General features: G+C 43.1%; 1 protein-coding gene across 1 annotated transcript in view; it reads left to right on the top strand.

The window, feature by feature from the left end:
* The window catches only part of ILRUN (inflammation and lipid regulator with UBA-like and NBR1-like domains), a 256,018-nt gene extending 238,376 nt beyond the window's left edge, over nucleotides 1-17,642 (top strand). The window contains exon 5 of the transcript XR_014232194.1: nucleotides 15,956-17,642. The gene's annotated coding sequence lies outside the window, so the exon portion shown is untranslated. The remainder of the gene's footprint in view (nucleotides 1-15,955) is intronic.
* Nucleotides 17,643-17,873: the final 231 nt, after the last annotated feature.

The raw sequence follows: 17,873 nt of genomic DNA, 5'->3' as shown, positions 1-17,873 counted from the left end.
CAATGCATTGAGTCAAGGAAGGAGCTGCGGACCCCAGGTCCCTGGGCCTGGACCCCAGGGACTGAGGCACATGTGACTGTGGCCTGGGAGCCGGGTCCTCCTCTTGGCTCTGGTGCCCCATTGGGGGGTGAGCTTAGACCAGGCATCTCCCCACTCTGGGCCTCAGTTCCCTTCGGGCAAAAGGAGGCGCTCGATTTTTGATAATCATGATATATGCATGGATCAAATGCTTTGTGATTATTAACTAATTTAATCCTTACAGCACTCCTATCTGTGAGTCCCATTATGCAGATGAGAAAACTAAGGCACAGAAAGGACAAGTTTTTCTAGGGTTGCTTTAGTTGCCCAACAGTTTGATTTCAGGGTCTGTTTTCTTTTCTTTTTTTTCAATTAATTAATTATTTTTAGCTGCGTTGGGTCTTAGTTGCTGTGCACAGGCTTTCTCCAGTTGCGGCGAGCAGGGGCTACTCTTTGTTGCAGTGTGCTGGCTTCTTACTGTGGTGGCTTCCCCTGTTGCAGAGCATGGCTCTAGGTGCACGGGCTCAGTAGCTGTGGCTCACAGCCTCCAGAGCGCAGGCTCAGTAGTTGCGGCTCACGCGCTTAGTTGCTCCTTGGCGTATGGGATCTTCCCGGACTAGGGCTTGAACCGGTGTCCCCTGAATTAGCAAGTGGATTCTTAAGCACTGCACCACCAGGGAAGCCCTAGGGCCTGTTTTCTTAAGCACGACATCTAAGACAAGAAATATTACTGGGCTTAAGAATAACTTGAGGACTTGTTTAAAAAGCAGCTTCCTGAACCTCTTCTGTAGGGATTATGATTCTAGAGGTCTGGCAAAGCCCAGGAATTTGCCTTTTTTTAATGTTTGCATTTCCAAATGTAAATGAGTTCCCTTTTTTAAAAAAGTTGTGGTAAAAACACACACACACATAACATTAAATTTACCATCTTAACTAGTTTTTAGTGTACAGTTCAGTCGTGTTAAGTATATTTACATTGTTGTGCAATAGATCTCGAGAACTTTTTCATCTTGCAAAACTGAAACTCTTAAAAACAAAACAAAATAAAACTGAAACTCTATACCCATTAAACGCTAATTCCCCTTCTCCTCTCCCCCAGCCCTTGGTAACCACCATTCTATTTTCTGTTCCTATAATTTTGACTACTTCAGGTACTTCATATGAGTGGAATCATTCAGTATTTGTCCTTTTGTGACTGGTTTATTTTGCTTAGCATAATGTCCTTGAGGTCCATCTATGTTGTACCATGTGACAGAATTTCCTTTTTAAGGCTGCATGATACTCCATCACATACATACATACATACCGCCTTCTCTTTATCCTTTCATCCACTGATGGACATGTGGGTTGCTTCCACCTCTTGGCTATTGTGAACAGTGCTGCAATGAACATGGGTGTACAAACGTCTCTTTGAGACCCTGCTTTCAATTCTTTGCGGTATATACCCAGAAGTGGGATCGCTGGATCATAGGGTAATTCTATTTTTAATATTTTGAGGGGGCTTCCCCTCCCTGGTGGTGCAGTGGTTGAGAATCCGCCTGCCAATGCAGGGGACACGTGTTCGATCCCTGGTCTGGGAAGATCCCACATGCCGCGGAGCAACTAAGCCAATGTGCCACAACTACTGAGCTTGTGCTCTAGAGCCCGTGAGCCACAACTACTGAGCCCGCGTGCCACAACTACTGAAGCCCGCACGCCTAGAGCCAGTGCTCCACAACGAGAGAAGCCACCGCAATGAGAAGCCCGTGCACTGCAACGAAGAGTAGCCCCCGCTTGCCGCAACTAGAGAAAGCCCGCGCGCAGCAACGAACACCCAACACAGCCAAAAATAAATAATTAAATAAATAAATAAAATTTATTTAAAAAAAAATTTTTTTTTTGAGGAACCTCCATACTGTTTTCCATAGTGGCTGCCCCATTTTACATCACCACCAATAGTGCACCAGGGTTCCCATTTCTCCACACCCTCACCCACACTCGTTGTTTTCTGTTGTTTTTTTAAATAGTAACCATCCTAACCGGTGTCAAGTGGTATCTCATGGTGGTTTTGATTTGGAAGCTGACATTTTGTAAAGCTCCCCACGTGATTCCCTGATGGCACCTGGGCTAGCTAGAATCAGAGCTGTAAGCTGTTTCCCAGTTCAAAACAACTCAGTGACACCGAGTTTGGGGGGAACAAGCCCCACAAAGTGAGCAGGGAGCACGGAGCTCCCACAGTTCAGGGTGCTCATCCGCGCCCATCTTTGCCACCTCTGATCCTCCTGACAGCAAGAGCCTGCCGTCAAAGATATCTGGGGAGTTCTGGCAGGCGGAACTCCCTGTTTCTGCTTCTTAAGGATGAAAGGCATAGCCTGTGGAATTTGCCCGGAGGCAGAAAGTCAAATCTTCACCTTGAAGGCACAGAAAGACAGCTGGAACGGCTCTCCAATCTGCTAAAATCCACTTCCCTTGCTGAGGACGTGGAACTGCCATATGGCCTCAGCCTTGCCGGCGCTCCCAGCCAGCCGCAGAAAAACGCTGAGGCATCAGAGAGGAAAATGCCCTGCCTTTCATCCATCACAATGTCAGGGCTCCAGGCGGACTTGTCTCCACACTCAGCCAGTAGGCTCAGCCCCACGCGCGGAGGAGCAGCGAGGTAGGAACAGAATCGTGACTGCTGGAGTGGCCCTTACACGTCGTCAAATCATCTTCCTTCCCTTTCAGCTGCCCCGGCCCTGCAGACCGCAAGGAGCTAGTCTCCCAGGCGGCGTGGGAGAGGGAGGGAGCCCAGCCTGGATACTCCAAGGCCGGTGAACCGGGTCCGCAGAACTGCCACGCCGCCCGGGAGCGTTAGCCACGGAGTGGTTCTGTGTCTTCCTCCTGCTCCATCTGGCTCTCCCTGGCCAGCCTCCCGGCTTGATTTACCACTGGCAGGGCCATATGTCCTGCCAGCCCTCGAGGGCCTGTAAGTGACAGGGGTGGAGAGGAAAGTTGAAAGTTAATTCCTTTCCTTTGCACAGCGCTGGCCCTGCGGGAGGAGGGCCCCACCCATCCCCCTGTGCCCCAGGGCCCCAGGTGGAAACTCCATACCGGGTGGAGTTCTGTGGAGTTGGACACTGGAATTTTCTTCTGGGACTGGCGGCCACCCATCCCTCCCTCCCCGCCCCACCCCTTAGTGGCTGGCGCAGGCCTTCGTTGGTCCCAGTCTCCTAAGGGCATCAGCTTGGGCTCCGGTTCAGACCAGCCAGAGTTGGAATCTACAAAGATGGCCCCACCCATTCCTCCCGGCCGGCACCTGCTGCTCCTCCCATCGGGGGGTGGGGTCTGTCTCCTCCCCTGGAATCTGGGCGGGTCTTGTGACTTGCTTTGATCAACCAGATACCTAGCGGCTTCTGCTTCTGTGCTCTTTCTCTGGGAAGCCACCACCATGCTTTAAAGAAGCTTAGATGACTGAATGCCCAGCCACCACGTGGGGAAAGAGAGGCCATGTGGAGGAAATGCCAAGTGAGGCCTGCTGGACCTTCCAGCCTAGCCCCGGCCACCAGCTGAGGGAGTGACCCTAGCTGTGACCAAAAACCACAGACAAGGTTCACAACACAATGGGTGACAAGCTATCTCCATGAAGCTTAAAATACAAGGGTGAGGACAAAGCAGGGACAGCTACAAGACTTGCATCTGTGGGGGAAGAAGCAGAAGGAAGCAAGGGGGGGATGGTGCAGCATCTGGTGACCTGGAAACAGGAGAACCCCAAAATAAGCAACAGATATTCCTGGTAAAGCACCGTGGCCAGTTTGAGAAGAGCAGCTGACACTGGAGTGTGGCTCAGAGCAAGGGGCTTGAAGGGGCTGAGCGGTCGAGGTGCTATAAACTAATGAAACAGCCGCAGGGCTCCCTGCCCTGTGAGGACAGAACCCCACACTGGAGAGAAACTGCTGCTTGTGGAATAAAATTGAGCTACAGAATAGGGACAACAAAAATGAAAGAAAGAGAAGAGCCAGAAAAAAGTGGATGTGCCAGTGATGAATTTATTGCCTCTCAGCTCCAACACCCCTTTTCTTCCTCATATCAGATGAGCTCACAAGGAACTGTATACATTTCCTAGTTCTGTCTGCCAGAAAGCTAGACACAGTGATCAACCCAACAGCAATGAGCATCGCTAGAGCCCAAAATGTGGTCTTGAAATACCATTTCCTATGAAAAGAAGTCAGGAGAAAAAAAAAAAGAAAGAGAGAGAAAAGAAAAGAAAAGAAAAAAAAAGAAATTACAAAATAAAAAAAGAAGTCAAGGCTTCTTAGAGAAATGCCTTTTTCAAGTCTGGAGCGGGAAGGTACAAAATACAAGATTAGGCTGGACCACCTTGATGTAGCAGCTAGCAGGAAACTCTCGAAGACTAATAGGATGTCAAAAGGACTCAGAAGCCAGTTTGAAGGGGCTCCCACTGGCCCATGTGAGCTTTAATAAGGATAAGAATTGCAATGGATTCAAATCAATCAAATATGTTTAAATCTGTGGTTCATAATGCTATTAAAAATTAATTGGTCATCTTGATAGGGAGGCAATTTATTATCTTGGAAACAGGTAAATAAAAGAAAAGAAATGAATCAGGACTTCACTGGTGGCTCAGTGGTTAAGAATCTGCCTGCCAGTGCAGGGGACACGGGTTCAAGCCCTGGTCCCGGAGGATTCCACATGCCGCGGAGCAACTAAGGCCGTGCACCACAACTACTGAGCCTACGCTCTAGAGCCCACAAGCCATAACTACTGAGCCTGCGTGCCACAACTACTGAAGCCCACATGCCTAGAGCCCATGCTCCGCAACAAGAGAAGCCACCACAATGAGAAGCCCATGCACCGCAACAAAGAGTAGCCCCCGCTCACCACAACTAGAGAAAAGCTCGCATGCAGCAACAAAGACCCAATACAGCCAAAAATAAATAAATGAATAAATTAATTTTTTAAAAAAAAGAGAAATGAATCAAGCATTTATCCTGCCTTCCCAATATGACTTATGCCACTGGGTAACCAAATAATAGATGAGGGGAAGCATCTCTTTATAAAAGTATTGCAACCAATAAATGAAATAATAGAATTAGGATATCATCATTTTGTTACCCTTTGTGAACTAACTGGTGTAGGCATTGAACATCAATGGCTGCTAACATCACAAAAAGAGAGACAGCCAGACACCATGTGCCTCCCAAGGGAAGACCACGCCACCACCTGAAATGTTGCCAAAAGGATCCAACCTGAGTCTGATCAGTCCTCAGGGTCCAGCTGCCCGTTTGCCAGAAATGCAGGTGACGGAGGAGCATGTTGAACTGCACCGTGTGTGCAATCAGCAAAATCTAGACCAAGGGAAACTCTACAGGTCAAACAACCCAGATACTCCAACAAATTAATTGTAAAGGAAAAAAAGGGGGGGCATGGAGAGTATGGCCAACATACCCTAACTGACCAGCCCAATGAGTTGTGCCCGTGTATAATCCCTTCCTCTTGAGTGTGGGTACGACCTGCAACTTGCCCTTAACCAATAGACTATGGCAAAGGTGAGAGGATGGCACCCCCATAAGCATGTTTTGTTATATGACTCCATCTTAGCAGACTGGAAGGGGAGACTCCCCTGTTTGTTTGTTTTTTTTCTTTTCTTTTTTTTTTTTTTTGGCGTTACTACGCAGCATGCGGAACTTCCCTGACTAGGGATCAAACCGGCGCGCCCCCTGCAGTGGAAACACGGAGTCTTAACCACTGGACCGCCAGGGAAGTCCTCCCCTATTAGTCTTAAATAAGAAAACATCCAGGCTATGAACAGCCTATGGAGAGGGCCACATGACAAGAAATTTGGGGCAGCTTCTAGAACTTAAGGGCCGTCTCCAGCAATCACTGGGAAGCATCTGGAGCCCACAGTTTTGCTGCAAGGAAATGAGTGCTGCCAACAGCCAGAATGAGCTTAGAAGTGGATCCTTCCCTAGTTGAGTCTCCAGACGAGAATGCAGCCTGACCAACACCTTAACTGCAGCCTGTGAGCCCCTGAGAGGAGGACCCAGCTCAGTGGTGCCCAGGCTTTTGACCCATGGAAGCTGAGAGATAATATATGTGTGTTTTTTTTGTTTCTTTCTCTTTTTTTTTGGCTGTGCCTCACAGCTTGCGGGATCTTAGTTCCCCAACCAGGGATTGAACCCCGGGCCTTCAGCAGTGAAAGCGAGGAGTCTTAACCACTGGACCGCCAGGGAATTCCCTATGTGTGTGTTGTTTTAACCCACTAAATTTGTGATAATTTGTTATGCAACATAGAAAAACTAATACAGAGGGAGAACCTATAGATTAAAAGAGACTTAAAAGACATCAACTTTTTTTCTTCTATCTCATTCTTTTTATTTGTGCCCTTTTTTGTATGTGGATAAACCTTGAGGACATTATGCTAAGTGAAAATAAACCAGCCACAGGAGACAAACACGTATGATTCCACTTATATGAGGTACTTAGAGTAGTCAAAAACATAGACAGAAAGTAGACGGTAGTTTTCAGTGGCTGGTTGGAGGGGCAAATGGGAAGTTATTGTTTAATGGGTATAGAGTTTCAGTTCTGTAAGATGAAAAGAGTTCTGGATGGTGGTGATGGTTGCACAACAATATGAATATACTTAATACCATCGAACTATACACTTAAAAATGGTTGAGCTAGTAAATTTTGTGTTGTGTGTATTTTACCACAATTTTTTAAATTAAGGGGAAAGTATATGCAAAAAAACAACATCAAGGTTTTTTCTTATCTCATTCTTTTTCATGTGTGCCTTTTTTTCTCTTTTTTCATTTTTCAGTAGACCTTGTTTTGTAGAGCAGTTTCAGGTGGATAGCAAAATTGAGCAGAAAGTACAGAGAGTTCTCATGTACCCCCTGCCCCCTCTCCCCTCAGCTTCCCCCACTATCAAATCCAGCACCAGAGTGGTACATTTGTTACAATCAATATTTGTACAATTTTTAAAATTTTTTATTTTGAACTAATTTTAGACTTAGAGAAAAGTTACAAGAATAAAGAGTTTTCTGATATCCTTCACCTTGCTTCCCTTAATATTAATATCTATATAATCGAGAATAGGAAGTTAACATCAGTACAGTATTATTCATTAAACTACAGACCTTACTTTAATATGAATTTCCCACTAATGTCCCTTTTTGCTTCCAGGATCTGATCCATGATCCCACATTGCATTTAGTTGTTATTTCTCCTTAGTCTACTTCAATCTGTAAGCTTTTCTCATCTTTTTTTTTTTTTGCCACGCTGAGCAGCTTGTGGGATCTCAGTTCCCTGACCAGGAATTGAACCTGGGCCCTTGGCAGTGAAAATACGGAGTCCTAACCACTGAACTGCCAGAGAATTCCTTGGAATTTTTTTCTTGAATTTTTTTTTAATTGAAATATAGTTGATTTACAATATCGTGTTAGTTTCAGGTGTAAGCACAGTGATTCAGATATATCTATATCTATATCTATATATATATATATCTTTTCCAGATTCTTTTCCCTTATAGGTTATTATAAAATATTGAGCATAGTTCCCTGTGCTATACAGTAGGTCTTTGTTGGTTATCTATTTTTCCTCATCTTTTATGACACTGATCAAAATATTTTTTTTATTTTATTATTATTTTTTTGAATTGTATTTATTTATTTATTTATGGCTGTGTTGGGTCTTCATTTCTGTGCGAGGGCTTTCTCTAGTTGTGGCAAGCGGGGGCCACTCTTCATCGCGGTGCGCGGGCCTCTCACTATCACGGCCTCTTTTGTTGCGGAGCACAGGCTCCAGACGCGCAGGCTCAGTAATTGTGGCTCACGGGCCCAGTTGCTCCGTGGCGTGTGGGATCAAAATATTTTTTTAATGAGCAAGACAAAACAATTTTTTTTAAAGGATGAATGAAGTTGGAAGACTTATGCTACCTGATTTCAAGTCTATCTATAAAGCAACAGTACCAAGAAAGTGTGCTGTTGGTGTAAGTATAACACTACAGATCAGTGGAAGAGAAAAAAGAGCCCAGAAGTAGAGCCACTGATGTGTGATCTATTAATTTTCAACAAAGTTAATTCAATGCGGAAAGAGTAGTCTTTTCAACAAATGATGCTGGAAGAACTAGATATTCATTCGAAACAAAAAGAATCTCAATCCTTGTACCACACACAAAATTTAATTTGAAGTCGATCATAGACATAAGTGTAAAAGTTAAAACTAAAAAAATTCACAATGTTCATTGCAGCTCTATTTACAATAGCCAGGACATGGAAGCAACCTAAGTGTCCATCAACAGATGAATGGATAAAGAAGAGGTGGCACATATATACAATGGAATATTACTCAGCCATCAAAAAAAATGAAATTGAGGTGGATGGACCTAGAGACTGTTATACAGAGTGAAGTAAGTTAGAAAGAGAAAAACAAATACTGTATGCTAACACATATATATGGAATCTAAAAAAAAAAAAAAAGGTTCTGAAGAACCTAGGGGCAGGACAGGAATAAAGATGCAGACATAGAGAATGGACTTGAGGACACAGGGAGGAGGAAGGGTAAGCTGGGACAAAGTGAGAGAGTGGCATGGACATATATACACTACCAAATGTAAAATAGATAGCTAGTGGGAAGCAGCTGCATAGCACAGGGAGATCAGCTCTGTGCTTTGTGTCCACCTAGAGGGGTGGGATAGGGAGCATGGGAGGGAGACCCAAGAGGGAGGAGATATGGGGATATATGTATATGTATAGCTGATTCACTTTGTTATACAGCGAAAACTAACACACCATTGTAAAGCAATTATACTCCAATAAAGATGTTAAAAAAAACCCAAAAAACTAAAAAAATGGGAATCCCCTGGTGGTCCAGTGATTAGGACTCTGCACTTCCACTGCAGGGGGCATGGGTTCTATCCCTGGTCCAGGAACTAAGATCCCACAAGCCATGCCGGGGGTGGAGGGTGGGTACTAAAAAATCTTCTAAAGGAGAACGTTAAGAGGATATTCTCATAAGCTTGGGCTAAGCAAAGATTTCTTAGGACACAAAAAGCACAGGTCATTTAAAAAATTAACAAATTAGTCTATTAATTAATTGAAAACTTCTGGAGATAGCAGCCATCTTGCCTTCCATCAAAGGAGCCCCGTCGTGCCCGGGAAGGAAGACAGAAGATGAAAGAAGCATGTGAAACAGTGGCAGGGACCCAGAAACCCTCTTACCCTCTTCCTGGACTGTGCCTTCCCTAGAGTGCAGGGAATGTTATTCCATCTGTCTTTGCATTGTTTTGTGATATGAGACTAAAGAGGAGTTGGGTAGTTGTTTGCCTTGTGTATTAGTATCTCTGGAGTGGTGTTCAGAGACATTTGTGCCACTTTCATAAACGTAAAAAGTTAACCTGATTAAAATAGCTTGAGGCTTGTCAATATTAGATGTTCAGATTGAAATTCAACTTAAACCGGCAGAAAAAAGCCCTACATGTTGAACAGTATTCATATTCTTGCATGAATAAAATTATATCTTTGTGTTTAAAAAAAAAAAGAAAGAGAACTTCTGGGGAGATTGGGATTGAGATACACACTCCTACATATAAAATAGATAACTAATAAGGACCAACTGTATAGCACAGGGAACACTCCTCAATACTCTGTAATGACCTATATGGGAAAAGAATCTAAAATAAGAGTGGATACGGAATTCCCTGGTGGTCCAGTGGTTAGGACTCTGCAGTCTCACTACCAAGGGCCCGGGTTCGATCCCTGGTTGGGGAACTAAAATCCCACAAGCCGCATGGTGCAGCCAAAATAAATAAATAAATTAATTAATTTAAAAAATAAGAAAGAGTGGTTATACGTATATGTATAACTGATTCACTTTGCTGTATACCTGAAACTAACACAACATTGTAAATCAACTAGACTCCAATAAAAATTATTTTTAAAAAAAGAAAGAAAGAAAGCTTCTGGTCTTCAAAAGCCATTGTTAAGAAAATAAAAAGACAAGCCACAGACTAGGAGAAAATATTCATAATATATACATGTATCTGAAAAAAGGACTGGTATCCAGATTATATAAATAACTCCTACAACTCAATATTAAGAAGAAAAATGATCCAGTTTTTAAAACAGGCAAAAGACTGAACTGTATACTTAAATATGGTTAAGATGGTAAATTTTATGGTGTGTATATTTTACCACAACTGAAAAAAAATTTTAAATGGGCAGAAGATTTGAAAAAATCTTTCAGAAAAGAGGATATCAAAACATCAGGCCTTAGACCTTAAGTATATACAATGTTTATTTGTCAATCATACCTCATTAAAGCTAGGGGGAAAGTTTTTTTTGTTTAAAGTAATATTAATAACTGGCTTTCTTGAGCACCTGCCACATGCAAGGCACAGCTCCAAACGCATCATTTATACAAACTCTTTTAATCCTTCCCACAACTCCACCAGGTTGGTACTGTTATTTCCAGCAAAGAAATGAAGAAACCAAGGCACAGAGAGGCTAAGAGGCCCCACAGCTACAAAGTGGCAGAGGTTTGCCAGGCAGTGTTGCTCTCGATTCTGTGCTCTCAATTGCAGAGGTAAAGAGGCTCCAGTGGGCAATGGGAGAGGAAACCCCCGCAAGGGAAGTGTGGTTGCCTTGCTTGTCCTGGTGGACTGTGCTGAGGAAGGAGCCCCAGCAGGAAGAGGATATCGAGATAGACGTTTCAAAACCAAAATGCATCACAAGTTTCATTCATTTCCATAAGAAATATTTACTGAGCCTCTCCTGTGTGCCAGGCACTGTCCCAGGCTGCTGGGGCTCCAGCCATCAGCACCACAGGCAGAAATCCCTGCTCTTGTGGAGCTCAGATTCCAAACCTTCCCATGCCTCAGTTTTTCCAGCTGTAAAATGGGTATTCAAAGATGTATTGGACTGGCCAAAAAGTTCATTCGGTTTTAAGTAAAAATAAAAGACATTTTTCATTTTCACCAAAAATTTTATTGACTAACGTATTCACTAACTGAACAAAGTTTTTGGCCAACCCAATAGTTAGGCAGTGAAAAAGAAAACAAGGGAGCATGAGAAATGCTTAGAGGTTTACAGGTGACAATGGATGAACCAGACCTTGACAGCAACATGGATCACCTCTGCAGGCAACAGATCCAACAGGCTGTCAACAGGTGGCATTCCCTGAACTCTGTCTGCAGTTTTTGCCTCCACATTGGTCATTATCAAATAATTCAGGAAAATAATCACGGCAGCCTCAGGCAAGTGAGGTCAGAGGAGCTGCCCCAAACAATGACAGGCAAAGAGGTGGTAGTCGATTAGGGAGAGGTCATCTGCGGTGTGGTTTGCCCATGTGGAGGGGAGGGTCAGGCTCCATTTAGAGAATAAATCACACTCTCAGCCCCATGGCAACAGATGTGGGTGACGTGTGTGTGTGTGTGTGTGTGTCCAGGAATGTGTCAGCAGCCATCTATCTACCTACAGATCACAAACTCACATATGCCTTGGGAGCTATAAATGAAAATTCACAGCAGAGATGGCTCTTTCAAGGAGGTTTCTTCTGGAGTGGGAGGAGGTGTCATGCTACAGTATTAGGAAGCTATTCTAGATAGTGTCTGTTGAGGACATCTGGTTTACTGTTGTCACAGCCAGGGCCTCACTGTACCTGGGCCCTGAGAGGGTGCCCTCCACTCTGTTCCCAGAATCACAGAAATAGAGGCCACCGTGCTGACCACAGAGGGCGCTGCTCCCCAGGACTCCTTCCCTTTCCTCTGTGGCTGGGGAGATTTTATTCAAGGCTCTGGAACCTCAAAAGAAAAGAAACTGCAACTAGAAAACCTCTACAAGTTAGTTTATTCATTTCCAATCTGGGGGAACTCCAGGAGGTCTCTGGGGACCTAGACCCTGACTTCCATTCTTCCATCTTTCCAGCAGCCCACAGGATTTTATAGCTTCGCAAAGTCGGTGGTTCTCAATGTTGGTGGCTTTAAAACTGCTGCTGCCCATACCCATGTTCACCAGAAAACATGTCTAAGTACATCCTTAGCAGCTTTATTTGTAAACGCTGGAAACCACTTAGGTGTCCATCAACTGGTAAATGGATGAACAAATTGTGCTGTAGCTGTACAATGAAATGCCACTCTGCAACCAAAAGGAACAAAGTACTGATGCCTGTGACGGGGATTCTCACAGACCTGATGATGGAGAGGGGCGGGTAGCCAGACACAAGTCAATACGTACAGTGGTGACATCAGAATAGTGTGTATCTGGGAGTGGGGGTGGGGCACTGACCAGAAAGGGAGACTTCTGGGGCACTGGTCATATTCTCTCTCTTGATCTGAATGGTAGTTAACATGGATTTACACACGCACACACACACATAAAAATACATTGAGTTATAACCTTAACATTTCTGCACTGTACTGTAAGTATACTACACATCAAGAAAAATTAAAAAGCAAAATATTGGGGGAATTCCCTGGTGGTCCAGTGGTTAGGACTCTGTGCTGCCACTGAAGGGGACCCAGGTTCCATCCCTGGTCAGGGAACTAAGATCCCACAAGTCGCGTGGTGCAGCCAAAAAAAAAAGGCAAAATACTGATGCCTTGGCCCCACCCCCTGTGTCTGACTTAACTCAATCTGGGGTGTGGCCTGGGTAAATGGATTTTTAAAAGCTTCCCAAAAGATTCTAATGAGCAGCAGGCATGAGACCAAACCCTGCAAGAGCCAGAGCCCTTCCTCTCACTTTTCTGAACCCTGGGCTCTGGCTCCATGCCCCTGACCTTGGCCCCAGGAGGAACACCCCATTGCAGAGAGGCAGCCTGAGATAGTAGGAAAGGCTCCGGGCTCTGCAGACAGAGTTCCATCAATTCTTACTTCTTTGACCATGAACAAGAAACATCTGTTTCTCTAAGCCTGTTTTTTGTTCGTTTGCTTTTTGTTCTTTGGGTTTTTGTGTGTGTGTGTCTTTAACATGGGGCAGGTGATAGACCTATATCTCACGCACAATACAGCATAGGAGTGGTAAAAATGGGGTTGGTCTTGATAATGGTAATCTCTTTAAAATATACATCTGATCCTGTCACGACTGCCTGAAACCATTCCGTGGCTCTTCATTGCACTTTGAATAAAATGCTACCTCTTTCCTGAGGCCACCATGGCTGTCCAGGTTCACCATGCTCACCATGTCCTGGCCACGCTGGCTTGCCTCTCAGTTCAAGCCCTTCTCTGCAGCAGGGCCTTGCACTGGAATTGTTCCTTCTGGTTTTTCTCAACCCAAGCTCTGGGTCACCACGCCCTGATCCTTTTCTTCATAGCTCCCAGCACACAATAGAGGTATTTGTTGCCTGGCATGGGATCCGAGTGTGTTCTTGCCTCCACTTTTACCCCATCACCTGGCCCAGGGCCAGGTGCCTTGTGCCTCACTGCTGAATGGAATTCAGTGAACTCAAGGGTGCGCTGTCATCTGAGAAGTCTTTTCTAAGTGTCAGAGGGTATTATTATTCGTCCTCCTTCCTGACTCAGTAACTTCTAATCTCCTCTGCTCACCATGAGGTTGCTGTTTACTCCTGAAACATTTAGTATCCCAATCATGTGTGAGACATCATGCTAACTGCTGGAGAGGACAAAGAGAGGAGCAAGGCATGGCCCCTGCCCACGAGAAGGCTCCATCCAGGGCTGGAGACACCACAGGAACCCAATCTGAGGATGAGCTGGGAAGTGCTGTGGGGGCCCTCCGCATCCTCTTCTCACTCCACATCCTCTCTAGGCGATCTCAGAGCCTCACAGTGTCTTAGATGATTCCCTGACCTAATGTAACCCAGCTCTCTCCCACAGGACAAATTCTGAGCTCTTTATCTAAAATCACCCTGCGGAGCTCTACCCACCACCAGTCCCTCCCATCAAGAAGCTTGCACAAGCCTCTTAGATAGCCTCATCCACCAGAGGGCAGACAGCAGAAGCAAGTAGAACTACAATTCTGCAGCCTGTGGAAGGAAAACTACATTCACAGAAAGATAGACAAAATGAAAAGGCAGAGGACTTTGTACCAGATGAAAGAACAAGATAAAACCCCAGAAAAACAACTAAATGAAGTGGAGATAGGCAAACTTCCAGAAAAAGAATTCGGAATAACGATAGTGAAGATGATCCAGGACCTCGGAAAAATAATGGAAGCAAAGATCGAGAATGCAAGAAATGTTTAACAAAGACCTAGAAGAATTAAAGAACAAACACTGAGAAGAATTAAAGAAAAAACAAACAGAGATGAATAATACAATAACTGAAATGAAAAATACACTAGAAGGAATCAATAGCAGAATAACTGAGGCAGAAGAACTGATAAGTGACCTGGAAGACAGAATGGTGGAATTCACTGCCATGGAACAGAATAAAGAAAAAAGAATGAAAAGAGATTAAGACAGCCTAAGAGACCTCTGGGACAACATTAAATGCAACAACATTCGCATTATAGGGGTCCCAGAAGGAGAAGAGAGAGAGAAAGGACCTGAGAAAATATTTGAAGAGATTATAGTCGAAAACTTCCCTAACATGGGAAAGGAAATAGCCACCCAAGTCCAGGAAGCACAGAGAGTCCCAGGCAGGATAAACCCAAGGAGAAACATGCCGAGACACACAGTAATCAAATTGGCAAAAATTAAAGACAAAGAAAAATTATTGAAAGCAATAAGGGAAAAACAACAAATAGCATACAAGGGAACTCCCATAAGGTTAACAGCTGATTTCTCAGCAGAAACTCTACAAGCCAGAATGGAGTGGCAGGACATATTTAAAGTGATGAAAGGGAAGAACCTACAACCAAGATTACTCGACCTAGCAAGGATCTCATTCAGATTCGACAGAGAGATCAAAAGCTTTACAGGCAAGCAAAAGCTAAGAGAATTCAGCACCACCAAAACCGCTCTACAACAAATGCTAAAGGAACTTCTCTAAGTGGGAAACACAAGAGAAGAAAAGGACCTACAAAAACAAACCCAAAACAATTAAGAAAATGGTAATAAGAACATACATATCAATAATTACCTTAAACATCAATGGGTTAAATGCTCCAACCAAAAGACACAGGCTCACTGAATGGATTCAAAAGCAAGACCCATATATATGCTGTCTACAAAAGACCCACTTCAGACCTAGGGACACATACAGACTGAAAGTGAGGGAATGGAAAAAGATGTTCCATGCAAATGGAAATCAAAAGAAAGCTGAAGTAGCAATACTCATATCAGATAAAATAGACTTTAAAATAAAGAATGTTACAAGAGACAAGGAAGGACACTACATAATGATCAAGGGATCAATCCAAGAAGAAGATATAACAATTATAAATATATATGCACACAACATAGGAGCACCTCAATACATAAGGCAACTGCTAACAGCTATAAAAGAGGAAATCAACAGTAACACAATCATAGTAGGGGACTTTAACACCCCACTTTCACCCATGGACAGATCATCCAAAATGAAAATTAATAAGGAAACACAAGCTTTAAATGACACAATAGACCAGATACATTTAATTGATATTTATAGGACATCCCATCCAAAAACAGCAGATTACACTTCTCAAGTGCACATGGAACATTCTCCAGGATAGATCACACCTTGGGTCACAAATCAAGCCTTGGTAAATTTAAGAAAATTGAAATCATGTCAAGCATCTTTTCTGACCACATGCTATGAGATTAGACATCAATTACAGGGAAAAAAACGTAAAAAACACAAATACATGGAGGCTAAACAATACGTTACTGAATAACCAAGAGATCACTGAAGAAATCAAAGAGGAAATGAAAAAATATCTGGAGACAAATTACATTGAAAACACGATGATCCAAAACCTATGGGATGCAGCAAAAGCAGTTCTAAAAGGGAAGTTTATAGCAATACAATCCTACCTCAAGAAACAAGAAAAATCTCAAATAAACAATCTAACCTTACACCTAAAGGAACTAGAGGAAGAAGAACAAACAAAACCCAAAGTTAGTAGAAGGAAAGAAATCATAAAGATCAGAGCAGAAATAAATGAAATAAAAACAAAGAAAACAATAGCAAAGATCAATAAAACTAAAAGCTGGTTCTTTGAGAAGATAAACAAAATTGATAAACCATTAGCCAGACTCATCAAGAAAAAGAGGGAGAGGACTCAAATCAATAAAATTAGAAATGAAAAAGGAGAAGTTACAACAGACACCGCAGAAATACAAAGCATCCTAAGAGACTACTACAAGCAACTCTATGCCAATAAAATGGACAACCTGGAAGAAATGGACAAATTCTTAGAGAGGCATAATCTTCCAACACTGAACCAGGAAGAAATAGAAAATATGAACAGACCAATCACAAGTAATGAAATTGAAACTGTGATTAAAAATCTTCCAACAAACAAAAGTCCAGGACCAGATGGCTTCACAGGTGAATTCTATCAAACATTTAGAGAAGAGCTAACACCCATCCTTCTCAAACTCTTCGAAAAAATTGCAGAGGAAGGAAAGCTCCCAAACTCATTCTATGAGGCCACCATCACCCTGATACCAAACCAGACAAAGATACTACAAAAAAAGAAAGTTACAGACCAATATCACTGATGAATATAGATGCAAAAATCCTGAACAAAATACTAGCAAACAGAATCCAACAACACATTAAAAGGATCATACACCATAATTAAGTGAGATTTATCCCAGGGATGCAAGGATCCTTCAGTATATGCAAATCAATCAATGTGATACACCATATTAACAAATTGAAGAAGAAAAACCATATGATCATCTCAATAGATGCAGAAAAAGCTCTTGACAAAATTCAACACCCATTTATGATAAAAACTCTCCAGAAAGTAGGCATAGAGGGAACCGACCTCAACATAATGAAGGCCATATACAACAAACCCATGACAAACATCATTCTCAATGGTGAAAAACTGAAACCATTTCCTCTAAGATCAGGATGTCCACTCTCGCCGCTATTATTCAACATAGTTTTGGAAGTCCTAGCCACGGCAATTGGAGAAGAAAAAGAAATAAAAGGAATACAAATTGGAAAAGAGGAAGTAAAACTGTCACTATTTGCAGATGACATGATACTGTACATAGAGAATCCTAAAGATGCCACCAGAAAACTACTAGAGCTAATCAATGAATTTGGTAAAGTTGCAGGATACAAAATTAATGCACAGAAATCTCTTGCATTCCTATACACTAACAGTGAAAGATCAGAAAGAGAAATTAGGGCTTCCCTGGTGGCACAGTGGTTGAGAATCTGCCTGCCAATGCAGGGGACGTGGGTTCGAGCCCTGGTCTGGGAAGTTCCCACATGCCGCGGAGCAACTAAGCCCGTGAGCCACAACTACTGAGCCTGCGTGTCTGGAGCCTGTGCTCCACAACAAGAGAGGCCGCGACAGTGAGAGGCCTGCGCACCGCGATGAAGAGTGGCCCCCGCTTGCCGCAACTAGAGAAAGCCCTCGCACAGCAACGAAGACCCAACACAGCCATAAATAAATAAATAAATAAATAAATACACTATTTAAAAAAAAAAAAAAGAAAGAGAAATTAAGGAAACAATCCCATTCACCACTGCAACAAAAAGAATAAAATACCTAGGAATAAACCTACCAAAGGAGGTAAAAGACCTGTACTCAGAAAACCATAAGACACTGATGAAAGAAATCAAAGATGACACAGTCAGATGGAGAGATATACCATGTTCTTGGATTGGAAGAATCAACACTGTGAAAATGACTATACTACCCAAAGCAATCTACAGATTCAATGCAATCCCTATCAAATTACCAGTGGCATTTTTTACAGAACTAGAACAAAAAGTCTTAAAATTTGTATGGAGACACAAAAGACTCCGAATAGCCAA

The sequence above is a fragment of the Balaenoptera borealis genome, assembly GCF_965194805.1.
Source record: "Balaenoptera borealis genome assembly, chromosome: 12".
In the NCBI taxonomy this organism is placed as follows: domain Eukaryota; kingdom Metazoa; phylum Chordata; class Mammalia; order Artiodactyla; family Balaenopteridae; genus Balaenoptera; species Balaenoptera borealis.
The sequence above is the reverse complement of the archived record's forward strand: the minus strand, read 5'-3'. Positions and strand labels throughout refer to the sequence as shown.